Genomic DNA, 15,124 nt, shown 5'->3' with positions numbered 1-15,124 from the left:
AGTAATTACCTCCATAGTTGAAAAATCATTTAGAATTCACCCTTGCAAGGTCATAAGATGAAAAAGTTTTTAGGAATTAGTTACGACTACAAAATAATTATCCATAACAATCTCACCCTTTAAAAATATTGCAAGGGAAATTGGCCCAACACCAAGTGATAACACGCGATTCTTGAAGTACTCTTCAATTGTTGGTATGTAACCATCTTTTGATCATTGTCTTTCAAGCATTACCATATAGATGCGCTCTACCCATTGTAAAAATAAAGTGTGTGCATAATGACTCACTTCTATAAATTAATTTCCAAGTATTTAAGCATATGCAATGAGAGAATAATTTAATTACACATATTTTTTAATATAAGGGAGCATATCATGTCCTTGTTTCTTTGTCACCTACATATTTAATTCACTCATCATTTCATACCACACTTTGAAGATTATTTTCATATAGTCTGGAAGCTGATCTACAAGAGAAGTATCCCATCTAGACATAACAAAAAGTATCAGATACTTTGGTTTCAAGAGAAGTATTGAACTAGAATTTGAGAAATTACCTCTTCATTACTTCTATGAAAATTTGCAACTCTTCTATTGTTGCATATATGTCATAAGCATCATTGATAACTCCTAAGAAGAATTTTTTTTTGGTAATTTCAATTCTATATAATGAATACTTAGGTTCAAATTAGGTCCCAGAAATGAACCATCCTAGCACCCTTTGTTAGCCAAAGTCCATTTTTGCCATACGTGGCTTTTTCCACCAACCATCTCATAAAAAATATGTAAAACTATAATTACTATTTGCATAAATTGTTAGATAGCTAAAAAGTAAAAAAAAATAGTAATATTATGTCTCACTCACCTTGAAATATATTTCAATTCCTTTTGATGCATAGATTTTCAATGTTGAAGTTTAATGTAGCCAAGTCAACACAAGAAGTATTATGAGTGTATGGCATCCTATAAAACAAACAAATAAATAAATAATGTAGGAGATGATGAAGAAATAAGTGATTAAAAGAATAGGAAATTTTTTGTAAACCTAACTGAATAGGGTTTTTCTAAGTCATGCTTGATTAATCATAAGCATCAATGTAGCTCCTCACTTCTAGGTTCGACATACTTTTGTGCCAAGAATACTTTAGTGTATATTTAGTCTGAAAAGATATTTGACATAATTTTCAATTAGTTGAAAATATTTTTGTCCCCTTTTGAAACACCTTCTTCTACAATTAATCTTAGAAGATTTTTTGAAAGATGTTATTGTCACTGACCTCTTTAACAATTCTCTCATTACCTAAGATAGAATTTGTTAATAGTGATTCAATGAGATATCTAGAAGTGAACAACCTTGCTTCATATTTCTAACATTTCATTTTGAACAGGGACTTGAATCTCCAGGGAATGCAATATCGGAAGCTCTTAATAGATTGATTATGCTTTTATGTGTATTTGACCCACACAAGAGAAGAAGTGCCCAATTCACATATAAAATTAATGAGCACCTCTTAGATTTTAAACATGCTAGTATTATAAAAACAACTTATTTAGAGAGTAATAATCAAAAAATTAATCTTTAATAAATATAATTTGCATCAATATCTTATCTAGAAGGAAAATTTCTAGATGGGGAGACATTGTAATGACAAACATAGTCATGAATGCAACATATCAATACTCTCCAATTCTTTAGATGCTTTGTAAAGTAGTATCATTAGGATTCATACTAATAGAATGGGGCAGCATTCTCATCTTAGATGTCTTGAAGCCATGAGATTTCAGAGCCACTGAGATTGCTAGAGGTTTATTCACTATGTTACATTCACATAGAATCTAGCAAAACCCAGAATGGCTTTGGTACTGACGGTGATGTCAGATTTAATACAATACCCAAAAGAATCCCTAATCAATCTGAAAAATTTCTCATCTTAGAATTCCAAGGGAATTCTGGGCAATAGGAAGCATACTAGAGCAAGCCTATATAGGTCTAGGCTTCAATTAAATCCTAGATTCCATTTTCCTTCTGCCAAAAGGTGCCTACCAAAGTGCAAAGAGCTTTCCATAATCCTGTTCATGTAAGCTTTGGCTATGGAGCTTAAAAAGAAAGATAGATTCTAACATCACTGAAATTTTCAAGATCCCCCTAGCCTCCATTTAATCGAGCACTATTTTATAAAAATATCCAAATTAGGTCTTAAAGACAAAAACTTTCCAACTAGGCTTAGAGAGATCACAGAGGATATTGAGTCAACCACCAAGTCTAGTAGTGAAATCTCAAGTCCTTTCAATCTTAAAACTATTTTTGGGAGTTCCCCATGTTCCAAAGGAGGCTTGTAACCCATAAAAACCCCTTTCGAATTCAACTTCAAGATTGCAATTTCCTTGGAGCCCACATCAACAGATGGTCCCCTACTAAAGGGCATCCTAGGAAGGCGAGATCATCAGAAATGCTATGTAGCCTAGAAGGGTCCAATATGAGATGTGACCTTATCTTAGTAGGGGTGGCTTATGATTTCACAAATAACAACAAAAATAGTACCCAAAAAACTTGCGCTAGATCTCAGGGGTGGGGGGGAGGGTAGGGGTCATCTAGGACATGGAAAATCATTGGTGGGAGTTGCAAGTAGGAGTTTCATTTTCTTGTTGTGGTATCTTTAGGTCTTGGTTTCTTTTGGTTGGCTCTTAGTTATTTCCTTTTTGTTTCTAGTTTTTTTGTGTTTTCTTTAGCTAGGTGTGGATGTTAATGGTAGTGGTTGTGCTTGTTGGTCAGTACATTTTTTTGCTTAAAGACATAATGCTCTTTTGATTTTTGTAAGACAATTAGAGTTTAGGGTCCCTTGTAAATTTTTTTTTTGAATTTAATAAAAAATAAATGGAAAATAGAGAAAATAAAAATTGGAATGTGCGAGTAATCAACTAAATAGAAGACTAGTCATCATATTTCAAACATATACCACTTCGAATTAGAGATTAGGAGGAGAAGGATCACAAACAATTTTCTATAAAAATCATCAACTTGAAGATATAGATGCAGAACAACCTAGATCCTCTAGAGCATGAAGCGTGGGGGAAATTTATTAGATTTATTACATTAATTAGGTTAGTTTCTAAGTTTAGTTTGAATAAATAAATAAGTTAGAGATATAGTTGCCAAAGTTATTCTCATAAGTAGTCTTTGTAAAGGAAAATAAGCGTATATAAAGATGCTAGAAATCAATGTATAATACAATTCGATATCAATTCGATATCAATTTTGTATGTATCCAAATGTATCCAAAAAATCTAAATCAGTACATTCAACATTTTATATTTTAGCTCTTTCATTTGGTATCATAGCGGGTTGATCAATGGGGAGAATAATAGATTTTGGATGACCAAACCCTATTTTTTGTGAATAAATAGGAAGCTAGAGGCAACGGATGTTGGAGGATTTTTATCATCTTGAGCTAGCTTCTCACTCAGATATGATTACTACATGAGAAGCACCTATTTGTGTCCCTATAAAGTTAGGGCTTGGAAAAATCATCCTTGAAGATAAGAGGGGACTTGATAGATTTGTGTCCTTGAAGAAAATATGGAGCTTGGCTGCGTGATTGTCCTTGTATGGAATGAGGGGTGTAGGATTTGAAGAATGGCATTAGAGACACTCAGAGGAGATCTCAACTTTCAGAGGAAAGACGTCCATGACATATTAGTTGTGATTGTTTCTACAGCACTTGAGGAGGCATCAGGAACACTCCATGGAGATGTGAAATATTGGAGGAACTATGTGTCATTGTGTAAGGGAGGTGGAAACAATGTTATTATGAGGACAACTTCTAATTTGTAGTATGAAGTTGGGATGTGAGGGCAACTTTAGGATTAGGATTTGCAATCTAAAGTTGCAGAGAGGAAATCTATTTTCAAAGATTGGTGAAGAAATTTCATCAAAGTTTTCAAAGGAATAATATTGATGAAGGCTTTCACTTTTATTGGATTAATATAATAAGGGGGAATGTTGGACTTATTACATTAATTAGGCTAGTTTCTAATAAGCAAGAATGTTAGATTTGTTCGATTAATGTAATAAGGGGTGAATGTTAGATTTATTACATTAATTAGGTTAGTTTCTAAGTTTAGTTTAAATAAATAATTAAGTTAGAGATATAGTTGCCGAAAGTTTTTCACATAAGTAGTTTTCGTAAGGGAAAATAAGGCTATAAAAAGAGACATCAATGTATAATACAATTCAATATGAATTTGGTATTAGTTCTGTATGTATCCAAATGTATCCAAAAAATCTGAATCTATAAAATCAGCAATTTATATTTTATCTCTTTCAAAATTAACTACAAATTGATTTTAATCTTCACAAGATAACTAAGAAGTATGAGGAAGGAATTTGGAATAGCCTAAGGATTTATTAATCTATTTTTTAAAGAGCCAACACATTGATAGAGGGCTAATGCATTTTATACATTTATTACCATAGTTCTACAAGGTGGATCAAAGTCGTCTTTATAATTTCTTTACTCTCTTTCATGGAATCATAATATCCATCTCTATTCTTGTAGAAGAGCACACAACATATCCTAAAATTAAATAGAACCATTTCACCACAATTTGGGGGTGCATCAATTGCCTTAAAATACATATAGTTCATTTCTTTCAGAGTATGATCAATCATTTCTTTGAAGTTATTTAGAAAATCTTCTTCTATAGAACCTAGATCATCCTTCATATAACATTTTGTAAGTTAACACTCTTGTCCCCTTTGATCCTTCTCACTCTACATCAAATAAGAGACATGATTAGCATGTTTTTTATTCATTCCTTGTCATAGTTGATTGTTAGAATAATTACCTCCATAGTTGAGAAATCATTTAGAATTTTTCCTTGCAAGGTCATAAGATGAAAAATTTTCTAGGAATCAGTTACAACTATAAAATCATTATCGGTAAAAATCTCACCCATTAAAAATATTGCAAGTGAACTTGGCCAACACCAAGTGATAAGACATGATTCTTTAAGTACTCTTCAATTGTTTGTATGTATCCATCTTTTGCCCATTGTCTTTCAAGCATTATAGCATTGATGTACTCTACCCACTATACAAATAGAGTGTGCAAATAATGAATCACTCCTAAAAAGTAATTTCCATGTATTTGAGCATATAAAATGAAAGAATAATTTAATTACATACATGTTTTTTAATGTAAGGGAGCATATCACATCCTTTTTTCTTTTTCACCTCCACAGTTAATTCATTCATCATTTTATACCTCACTTTGAAGATGATTATCATATAGTCTGGCAGCTGATCTACTAGAGAAGTATCCCATCTAGACATAGAAAAAGTTATCAAATACTTTGGTTTCAAGAGAAGTATTGAACTAGAATTTGAGAAATTACCTCTTGATCGCTTCTGTGAAAATTTGCAACTCTTCTATTATTGCATATGTATATGTGTCATAAGCATCACCAATAACTCCTAACAAGAAAAATATTTTGGTGATAGCAATTCTACATTATGAATACTTCGGCTCAAATAAGGTGCCTGTAATAGACCATTCTAGCACCCTTTGTCGGCCAAAGCCCATTTCTACCATACATGACTTTTTCCACCAACTATCTCATACAACATACATAAAATAAAAGTTACTATAAAAGTTACTATTTGCTTAAATTGTTAGACCGTTAATTTTTTTATTTTTTTTTTAAAGTAATATTATATCCAACTCACCTTGAAGTATCTTTCAATTCCATTTGATACATGGATCGTTCAATGTTGAAGTTTAATATAGCCAAGTCAACACAAGAAGTATTATGAACATATAGCATCCTGTAAAATAAACAAATATATAATATAGGATATGATGAACAAACGAGTGGTTGAAAAATGAGGAAATTTTTAAAAACGTACTTGAATAGGTTTTTTCTAAGCCATGCTTGATTATTATCATAAGCATAATGTAGCCCCTTGCTTCTAGGTTGGACATACTTTCGTGCCAAGAAAACTTTAGTGCATATTCAGTCTGAAAAGATATTTGACATAAATGTTCAATCAGTTGAAAATCTTTTTTCCCCCTTTGAGAACACCCTCTTCTACAAGTCATCATAGAAGAGTTTTTTGAAAGATAGTACTGTCACTAACCTCTTCAGCAATTCTCTCATTACTTAAGATGAAATTTGTTAATAGTGATTCGCTGAGATACATAGAAGCAAACAACCTTGCTTCTTCCATTATCGTTTCTCCAGGGAATGCAAGACCGGAAGCTCTTAACAGTTTGACTATGCTTCTATGCTCTATGTGTCTTTGACCGGCACAAGAGAAGAAGCGTCCATTTTCATATTTAAAATTATTCAGCACCTCGGAGGTATTAAACATGTTAGTATTATAAAAACAGCTTATTTAAACAGTAATAATCTCCACCAATATCTGATCTAGAAAGAAACGTTCTACCTGTGAAGACATTGTATCGATGGATCCTATGTCTTCGAAATCCCAGTGCTGTAGTATTGAGATCTGCAAAGAAGCTCTCCCTACCCCATCCAATTCCCTTTTCACTCCAATATCTTCCCCATAAAATAATCGTCTTGTTCATAAAAATTAATGAGTATAAAAGTACACGATTGAGCAAATACTTGCGAGTAAACATAGTCAAGAGCTATGCAAGATCTTTGCTCTAGAGCGTCAATATCTTTTTCCAATCAATTATTTCCTCAAGGCCCTCCAGCGCATTTAGCATGTTCTGTGGAAAACCTTCCTCCATTGAAATACTGCAATTGAAGTTTGCATACTTTTATGAACATTGCTTTTTCATATGTAAGAATGACCTCTTAATTATAAGATGATGTTAGGCCTGAAAATCTGATATGATATAAAATAATCAATGCTTTATTGTATTTTACATATCAAGATTCATTATATAAATAAGGTAGTCATACAACAGTTTAATAACTGTTATAAAATAACTACTACAACTAAAATATCTAATCTAACTTTTAAACCCTAATGATTAATATGTTAACATCGGTTATAACTTTTGTACTTCAGCATTGGGTGCAGTGAACTTGTATTATTACACACATTGGGTGTTATGAATTATTTTATCTATAGTATATTTTGATAATAGCACACATCACCTGTGCAATAAACTTGTTTTATCCATTTGTTTGAAAATGATTACATTGGGTTCCAATCTTGAATTAATTGAAATTGTCACTTACTTGAACTTGAATATTAGATTGTCACTCACTTAAGATTGAATCTGATATACTTCTAAGATTGTCAGTCACTTGAGCTTGAATCTAACATATAAGCATATCCTCCCCTTGATAGATGATAGGAAATGAATTCATGTGATAAGAAATTGCATTCACTTGAACTTAAATATGACATATACATAATATCTTTCACTTGGCAAAATATCCTTCCTTTGGCAAAATGATTTTCTTCCATAAAATTATATCGCCTTGATTATTGTCATCAAGACTCAACTATTTCAAAAAAAAAAAAATTGAATATTTATTTATTTATTTATTTTAACACTGATATGTGATCAAGGAAAATTATACCTTGAAGGCGGTTACACCCATTGATAGTTTGGATAAAGATTATTATAAGAAATGTAATAACAATATGCCAACATTTCCTAAACAACTTGTTCAAAATCTGCAATAGCAAGACCAATAATAGCCTTGGCGTTGGCTTTATCATATCTTGTGTTCCACTCCAACAATTTATTTGCATCTATAAGTGTCTTCCTCACTATTCCCCATAAGGTTTTATTCGTCAATTGCATTTGCATTTTAGTTCTCCATGTATGAAAATTAAAACTTGAATAATTATCTACTAAATTCTCCATTGAATAACAAGCCTTTTAGTATCTGCAAATACAACTCCACTTGAATTTGTAAAGAAAATGGCTTTAAACACATTGCACAAATCAATAAAATCTTGACAATAAAAAAAACTCCCCATATACATACTCTTGTATTTCGTCTCCATATATCAGTCGCTTTCAAGCATCTTAGATCACTGCTCCTAATTGAATCTCAACAAGTTCAAAAACTTAAATAGCAGAGAATGACCCCTATTAGCCGGCACATGATGTGTTAGTTTGGTTTTCTTTATATGTGGGTTTATCAAATTGTGTAGAGTAAATCCTCATCGAATCCTATGCAGTCTCCTCTCTATGAAATTAGTTTATGTAGCGGCTGCCTCAACTAAACAATCTTATTACGAACTGCGATTGCCTTGAATCCTACCACTGTTAGCAATCTCAACCATTGCACAGAAGGCTCATCATCAGCACATCGCACAGCAAGATCAACTCTTTAATTCATGCAAAACATGAAATGAAATCACACATGATTGAACTCAGCAGAGAAGGGAGAAAAAAAAAATATATATATATATATATATATATATACACATATATATATATATATATACATATATGCATATATGTACATATATGCATATATGTACATATATGCATATATGTACATATATGCATATATGTACATATATATGCATATATGTACATATATATGTATATATGTACTTATATATGTATATACATATATACTTACATATATATATATATGTGTGTGCGTGTATATATATATATATATATATATATATATAATGTTACTCATCAGTTTGGTGAGCAGCAAGCAATGCCAGTGCTTCAGGAATCAAAACCCATGAAGTTAATGTTAGATTGGAAATATGATTGGCTTCCAAATCTCTGCACTCTGATATCATATATGATTAAATTCAACTCACTTACATCCAAACCAAAGTGTAACAGATATCTTCATTCAATAACCAAAACTGAGGGCCACACATATAACAGAATGGAAACAAAACTTCATTTCTTACTTTTCTAATTTTCGAATACAAAAATAAAATCAAACCTAAATGCCATCATTAAATACTTCACTTGGATGGTTTTGGCTATACGGTCAGAGAGCCATCTTTAATCACATTTTGTCCCCTCTCTCTGATATATCAATATTTCCTACTCTTTCCTACTCTGATACCACTGTTAGACCGGGAAATTTGATATGATCTAAAATAATCAAAACTTTATTGTATTCTACTTATCAAGATTCATTACATAAATAAGGTAGTCATATAACAGTTCAATAAGTACTATAAAATAATTACTACAACTAAAATATCTAACTTTTAAACTCTAATGATTAATATGGTAATAGAAGAAACAATCTAAAAAAAAGCATGAAAAATCTCGTACTCCTTAAGAAGTGTTGCTCGCTTATTCATCAGAGAAGCGCTATATGGGAGACTCAGCCCTGAAGATTCATCCTTTTTCACCAATGCGATAAGCTTTCCTCTATTTCTACCGACATTAGATGATTTTCAACGAAACGAACACCTGCAACATAATGTTAGCGTTTTTCTATGTTGGTGTATCCTGTATTACAAGTCGGAAGGGAAACAAGAGAAGCGAGAGTAGAAAGCAAACGATCGGATAAGCCATTTTATGCCCTAAGGAAAGTGTGGGGTGTGAGCTCCGTCCTGTGCGGGAACCAATGCAACCCAGGCGTTCTCATAAGCTGAGGGACTGATTTCTCCATCTTCGATAGCACTGAACATTTTTTTATATGAAGCCTACAACGCAGACGCAAACAGAAAATGATCAATCTCATGATACTTGGATACTTTGAATTATAAGGAGGACTAAATCAACGATCTCACATAATGATATGGTGTGTTGCAGAGAGACAGGAGGACATCATCGTTCCACAGATCGCTGTGATAATTGGCAGTCCGACGAGGGACTGGATCAGATTTAATGTTATCGGAAGCCAAAGACATCGTTGTGACTGCATTCAACTTCGAGACTAAATAAACGAGAATATTTATCCCTTCAACTATGAGATTATTGATGAAATGATTAATGATCTAGGGCTCACGCTTGTGGGAATATTCCCCCTGTTCTGACCTTCTGTTGAAAAGATAAGGATTTAGGAAGAAACTACCTTATCTTTAAAAGGTAGCATTATAATTAATGCCCTAGTTAAGGGCTTGTTTTTTTCCTTCTTTGTCTATCATGAGGATCTATCTAATGTTATTACTAACGGGCCTTAGACACTTAGATCAAACTCAAGAAATATCCTACACATTCATAAGTGGAAACCTAAGTCAGATCTGATAGTTGACTTGGGTTCTCAAGCTCATATCTGGATTAGGTTGCCTGGGTTGCCTTTGGAGTTGTGGAATAATGAGTTATTTATGGTATTGGTGACTCTTTCATCTGTCTACTATCTGTTGATAAGGACATCCAAATAAAATCATCCTCTCCTTTCAAGGGTCTGGTATTTTACCTCCACCCCTAAAGTCACCTGGTGATTCAAGTATCGAGTCCAAGGTTACTCAGAATTAGAAGTTTGCGAAGATGTATGGAATTTCGCCAAAGGGGGGGCAGTGGATCTCTGTTGACCCCTTCTCAACAAATAATTCTTGATAAGTTAGCTAGTGCTTCCTATGCTTCCTCTTCTAGATGTGTAGGGGTTGTTATCCCTTCATCCCTAGATTAGGTACTTGGAGAAAGCTCATATATTTCTTTGTTTATTCCTAGGCCACCTTCTTCGCTTAGTGGGCCCACTAAGGGACCTGCTCCCTTGAAACTATCTACTAGTAGGTCAACTTCCCCTCATCCAATTTTAAGATTGTTGTGGGATTCTAATTGTGAATAGTTAAAAGAGGTTGAATGGATGGTGGCAGACAAGATAAATAAGAAGAATAAAATAGGCTTTCGGAGGAAAGGGGTCCCCGAGAAGATTCTGGAAGGTGTTGACCAATGAATCACTAGTGCAATAGTCAAGTTGTCCTAGTTAAGATATCTATTGCTAATTGAAACTAGAGCGGTTTCCATTCCTTATATTATGATTAGAATTATTTATTGAAATGTTGCATGCCTTAATAGTCTCCTTAAACAACATATGCTAAATTGTGTTTTACTAGAATCTAAAGTTAACATGGTACTCATTCAAGAAACCAAGATGAGTAAAGAAAGTTTGGACAAGGCGATGACCAACATTGGTTCAAGTTCCTCTTGGTTTTTGTAGGAGTCCCGTGGAGCTTCTAGAGGGCTGCCTATTGTGTTGAATGTGAATAAAATAATAGGTACTCTTTTAAATTCTAATGAGATCTCTATCATTTTATCTTGTCGTGATATTATTAGTGGATGGTACTAGAATGTGGTGAATATATTTTCTTTAAACTTTAGAGGGAAATGGAAAAAACAAAGGGACTACTTAGAGAATATTAGCTAGAGATTTCAACACCCGTCTTCATCCTTCAGAGAAACTGAGGGACCCTAAATATTTCAGGGATGTTATAGTAGACCTAGCTAAATTCTTTATGTCTACCAATCTGATGGAACTAGACCTTAAAGGGGCACAATTCACATGGTCCAATAGAAGACAAGGAGAAAGCTTCATTCAAGTCAGGCTGAAAAGTATAGCTCTCTAGTCTAACTGGTGTAATATTGATGACTTCACCTTGGAAGCTAAACCCCACTCTTGGTCTGACAATAGTGCTATCCTTCTTGAATGGAAAGTGGGAAAGAGATGTTTAGGCACTTTCAAATTCAAACTTATCTGGAAATCCAATATAAAGTTAAGGGACATAATCTATGAATGGTGGATAATCCATGCTAAGTCATCTCCTCGACTTGTCAAAGACAAGGTTAAAAATGGAACAAAGTGTCTTTTTAAAAAAAAATTTATAGGAAGAATGAACTAGAAGGTAAACTTATTACTTCCTAGAAATACCTGCAAGGTAATTTGAATGAGAAGGCTTCTCAATCTATGAAGAGTGCCTATAGAGAGAAATGACTCTCCATCTATGATTAGGAAAAGACTTTTTGGAAGCAAAAATCTAGGGCTAAATGGCTCAATGAAGTTGATAGAAATACTAGATTTTTCCATCAAACTACATTGAAACATAAGAGAATAAATAGAATTAGATCTCTTAAATGTGCCAATGAGGTAGTGGTTACTGAGGAAAATGACATCAACACTGAAGTAAGAAATTGCTTTTAACTAAGAGGATTTGTTGGTAGTGGAGTGGATAATCCTTTTGATTTGTTAGGTTGCATTCCTATCCATGTTTCTCCTAAGGAAAATGCTTCCATGTCTAAAAAGCTTGACAAGGAAGAAATTAAATGTGTTTCCTTCTTCCAAGGATTCAAGTCCCCCAACATTCTTTCATAAGTATTAGGATATTGTGGGTGAAGATGTGTTTAAATTTGTGTGCCACTTCTTTATAATGGAAATAATGGAAAATAAGACTAATCAAACCTATATTGTTCTTATCCCTAAAAGGTTTCCCCCCTTTATATGGAACACTTCCATCCTATATGTCTCTATAATACTATTTCAAAATTATAGAAAAGGTTTTAGTGGATCAAATGAAATTGGCCATGGATTAATTGATTTCTAAGAGTAAAAAATTGTAATTTTGGAGGGAGGAACATTATAGATGTGGTCATCACTACTTATGAGATATTAAATTCTATAAATGCCAATGATAAACTAGCAATGGCCCTTAAGCTTGACATTTGCAAAGTCTATGATAGGGTGAAGTGGTCTTTCCTTGATAAAATGCTAGACAAATTTGGTTTCCCTAAAAGTTCCACAAGATGATTATGAATTGCATCACTACCATGAGTTATGAAGGTTTAGTTAATGAATCCCCTTAAGGTTTTTTTAACATCGGAATTGAACTCAACATAGGAAACCCTCTTTCTACGTATATTTTTATAATTATGGCTGAAGTCCTAAGCAGGAACCTAAGCAAACTTAATCTCCCAATATTTATTCATGGTATCAAAATTGCCTCTAACATCACCTTGTCTACTCACTAGAAATTTAAGGACCATACTATGCCTTTTGGTGAAGCTATTTTATCTAAGGCTAAGGCTTGGAAATCCCATTAACCTAATTATGCTAAGTTATCTACATAATATATCAACTTTCGAAAAAGAAAACTTTTCTTTTTGAATACTACACATGACATTAACTTTATATTTATACTAATCTAGAATTCCACATCTAATGTACCTCAGACATGTATCCTAGCCTCCCTTTCTCTTCAAAGAAACCTAGTCACCTATGTTGGAATGGTGTGATTAAAAAGTTCCAAAGGAATCTTGTAGGATATAAAGGAAAATTTTAATTTTTGGGGGTAATCTTCTTGTTGGGTAATTTAATATTCACTAATTACACTTACTTAAGCTTACTTAGGATAATGCATTGCATAGTAGTTTGTGATTGAGATAATTTAGAGTTTGCACCTCAATTAAACACATGGTGTAGGAGAATTCTACTCTAGGTGGTCATAGTTGTTATCTCATTCCACCTTTAGTGCACTTATCACATTATCATCCTCATCATTGCACATACTTCATTGCATAATGGAGGATCATCCACCTTTGGTGGATATGTGATTCCACCTTGTGTGGGTGATAGCTTATCTTCTCCTTAACAGTGTCTCTTATCACCTCTCCTATATAAGGAGGTCTATTATATACATTTTAAGTAAATCCATTGGATGTTAATCAAGTCCATTATTAGTAATAGCATTCTTGCATCTTCATGGAATTGTCTTGCCAATCTCTTGTGGAAGTTATCTTGGTCTTTCATTTAATCCTATGGGTGTTTTAGTCACCTAAAACTCTAACATGGTATCAGAGCTCTTGTGGTGTGAAGACATCTTCTCGAGAATTGTAATCTTGGCTTGACTCATTGTTGGTGCAACATTTGGAAATTTGGATATCATAATTTGGAGGAGATTTTAGGATTCATGTTTTGTGACCTTCTATGACAAGTGATAATTAGAGCTTTTTGGTGCAAATCAAAGTTTGGTATCATAGAGACGACGTCCAAAAACTCGTAAATCAAATTTTATTTCACCCAAATTAGACATCTAAGGCCAAATCTAGAGTCATTTGATTTTTGAAGGTGTAGTGGTAGTGATTTAGAAAAATTAATTCAAAGATGATTTTTAAACAGCGATATCTCCCTCAGACATACTCCTTTTTTGAGCAATTTTTTGTTTTGGGTTAGAATTGCACAATCTACATAGTGGTCAGGTGATTTCAGATCTCTATCTCCAATTTTTTTAGAAAATCGCAAATCCCATTTTTGTAACTTTCAAGGCTTTGTTTCTTCACATCCGATAACATTTTTAGGTACAATTTTTTTCAAAGGGCATGATTTTTCCTATACTTTCTAGATCTGTAATTAGATTTTGGTGATTTGGAGTGGACATGTCACTTTCAAAAATAGGTCTTTTTTTACTAAATTTGCACTTGGTGATTACTTAGATTTCAAATTTCTTAATTGAATCAATAATTTGAAGGATTTATCAGTAGATTTTAGTCATTCTTTGATTCATTATGGATTTTTTATGGTTCCATTACTCCATATAACTATCATGAATGAAAACAAGTAGTTCCTAATTAGTTAATGAGTATTGGATTTCTTAGAATGATTATTGGATAGGATCTAAAACCAGCTATAGGTGTTGCAGAAAGAAGGAAATGGTTTGATCTAAGGCATAAACAACTTGGCTCTCTTAGGTCTATCATCTCCAATGATATTCTATATCATGTTGCATCTTACACACATCCTCATGATGCCTGGACAACACTGGAAGAATCTTTGGTAAACCTGATAGAATGACAAAATTCAAATTTGAGAATGAGCATATAGGTCTAAGTCCATGTGATTTGACAATATTTCAGACCTTTTCTCTAAGTTCAATTGCATTATATTGGAGCTTTCTAATTTTTTCATTCCTAAAGATGATGAGCAATTGATATTATCTATTCTTTCCAAGCTAGGTCCTGAATATTCAATCTTTTCCTCCACATTCTATGCTACTATGGATGCTCTAGGTAATGTATACAAAATGCCTTCTCTTGATGAATCTATAGCTTAGCTCACAAGAGAACAAGCAAAGTTAGCACACATGGGTCAATTGAAGCCTTCCAAGTATCAAGTGTTGCTTGCAAATGACTCCTCTCAAAAGGCTCCCAAAGGAAAGGGAAACAACCAACACAAGATCCTAAGGAATATGAAAAAGGTGACGAGTCTCCTT

At 33.1% G+C, this 15,124-nt stretch overlaps 1 pseudogene; it reads right to left on the bottom strand.

The window, feature by feature from the left end:
- Window positions 1-4,465: 4,465 nt before the first annotated feature.
- On the bottom strand, window positions 4,466-9,832 carry LOC149563037 (taxadiene synthase 2, chloroplastic-like; annotated as a pseudogene).
- Between the last annotated feature and the right edge of the window lie 5,292 nt (window positions 9,833-15,124).

The sequence above is a fragment of the Cupressus sempervirens genome, chromosome 4 (assembly GCF_028749045.1).
Source record: "Cupressus sempervirens isolate cs-2001-9-10 chromosome 4, ASM2874904v1, whole genome shotgun sequence".
NCBI classification, from domain to species: Eukaryota; Viridiplantae; Streptophyta; class Pinopsida; order Cupressales; family Cupressaceae; genus Cupressus; species Cupressus sempervirens.
This window is presented reverse-complemented; position numbering and strand designations above follow the sequence as displayed.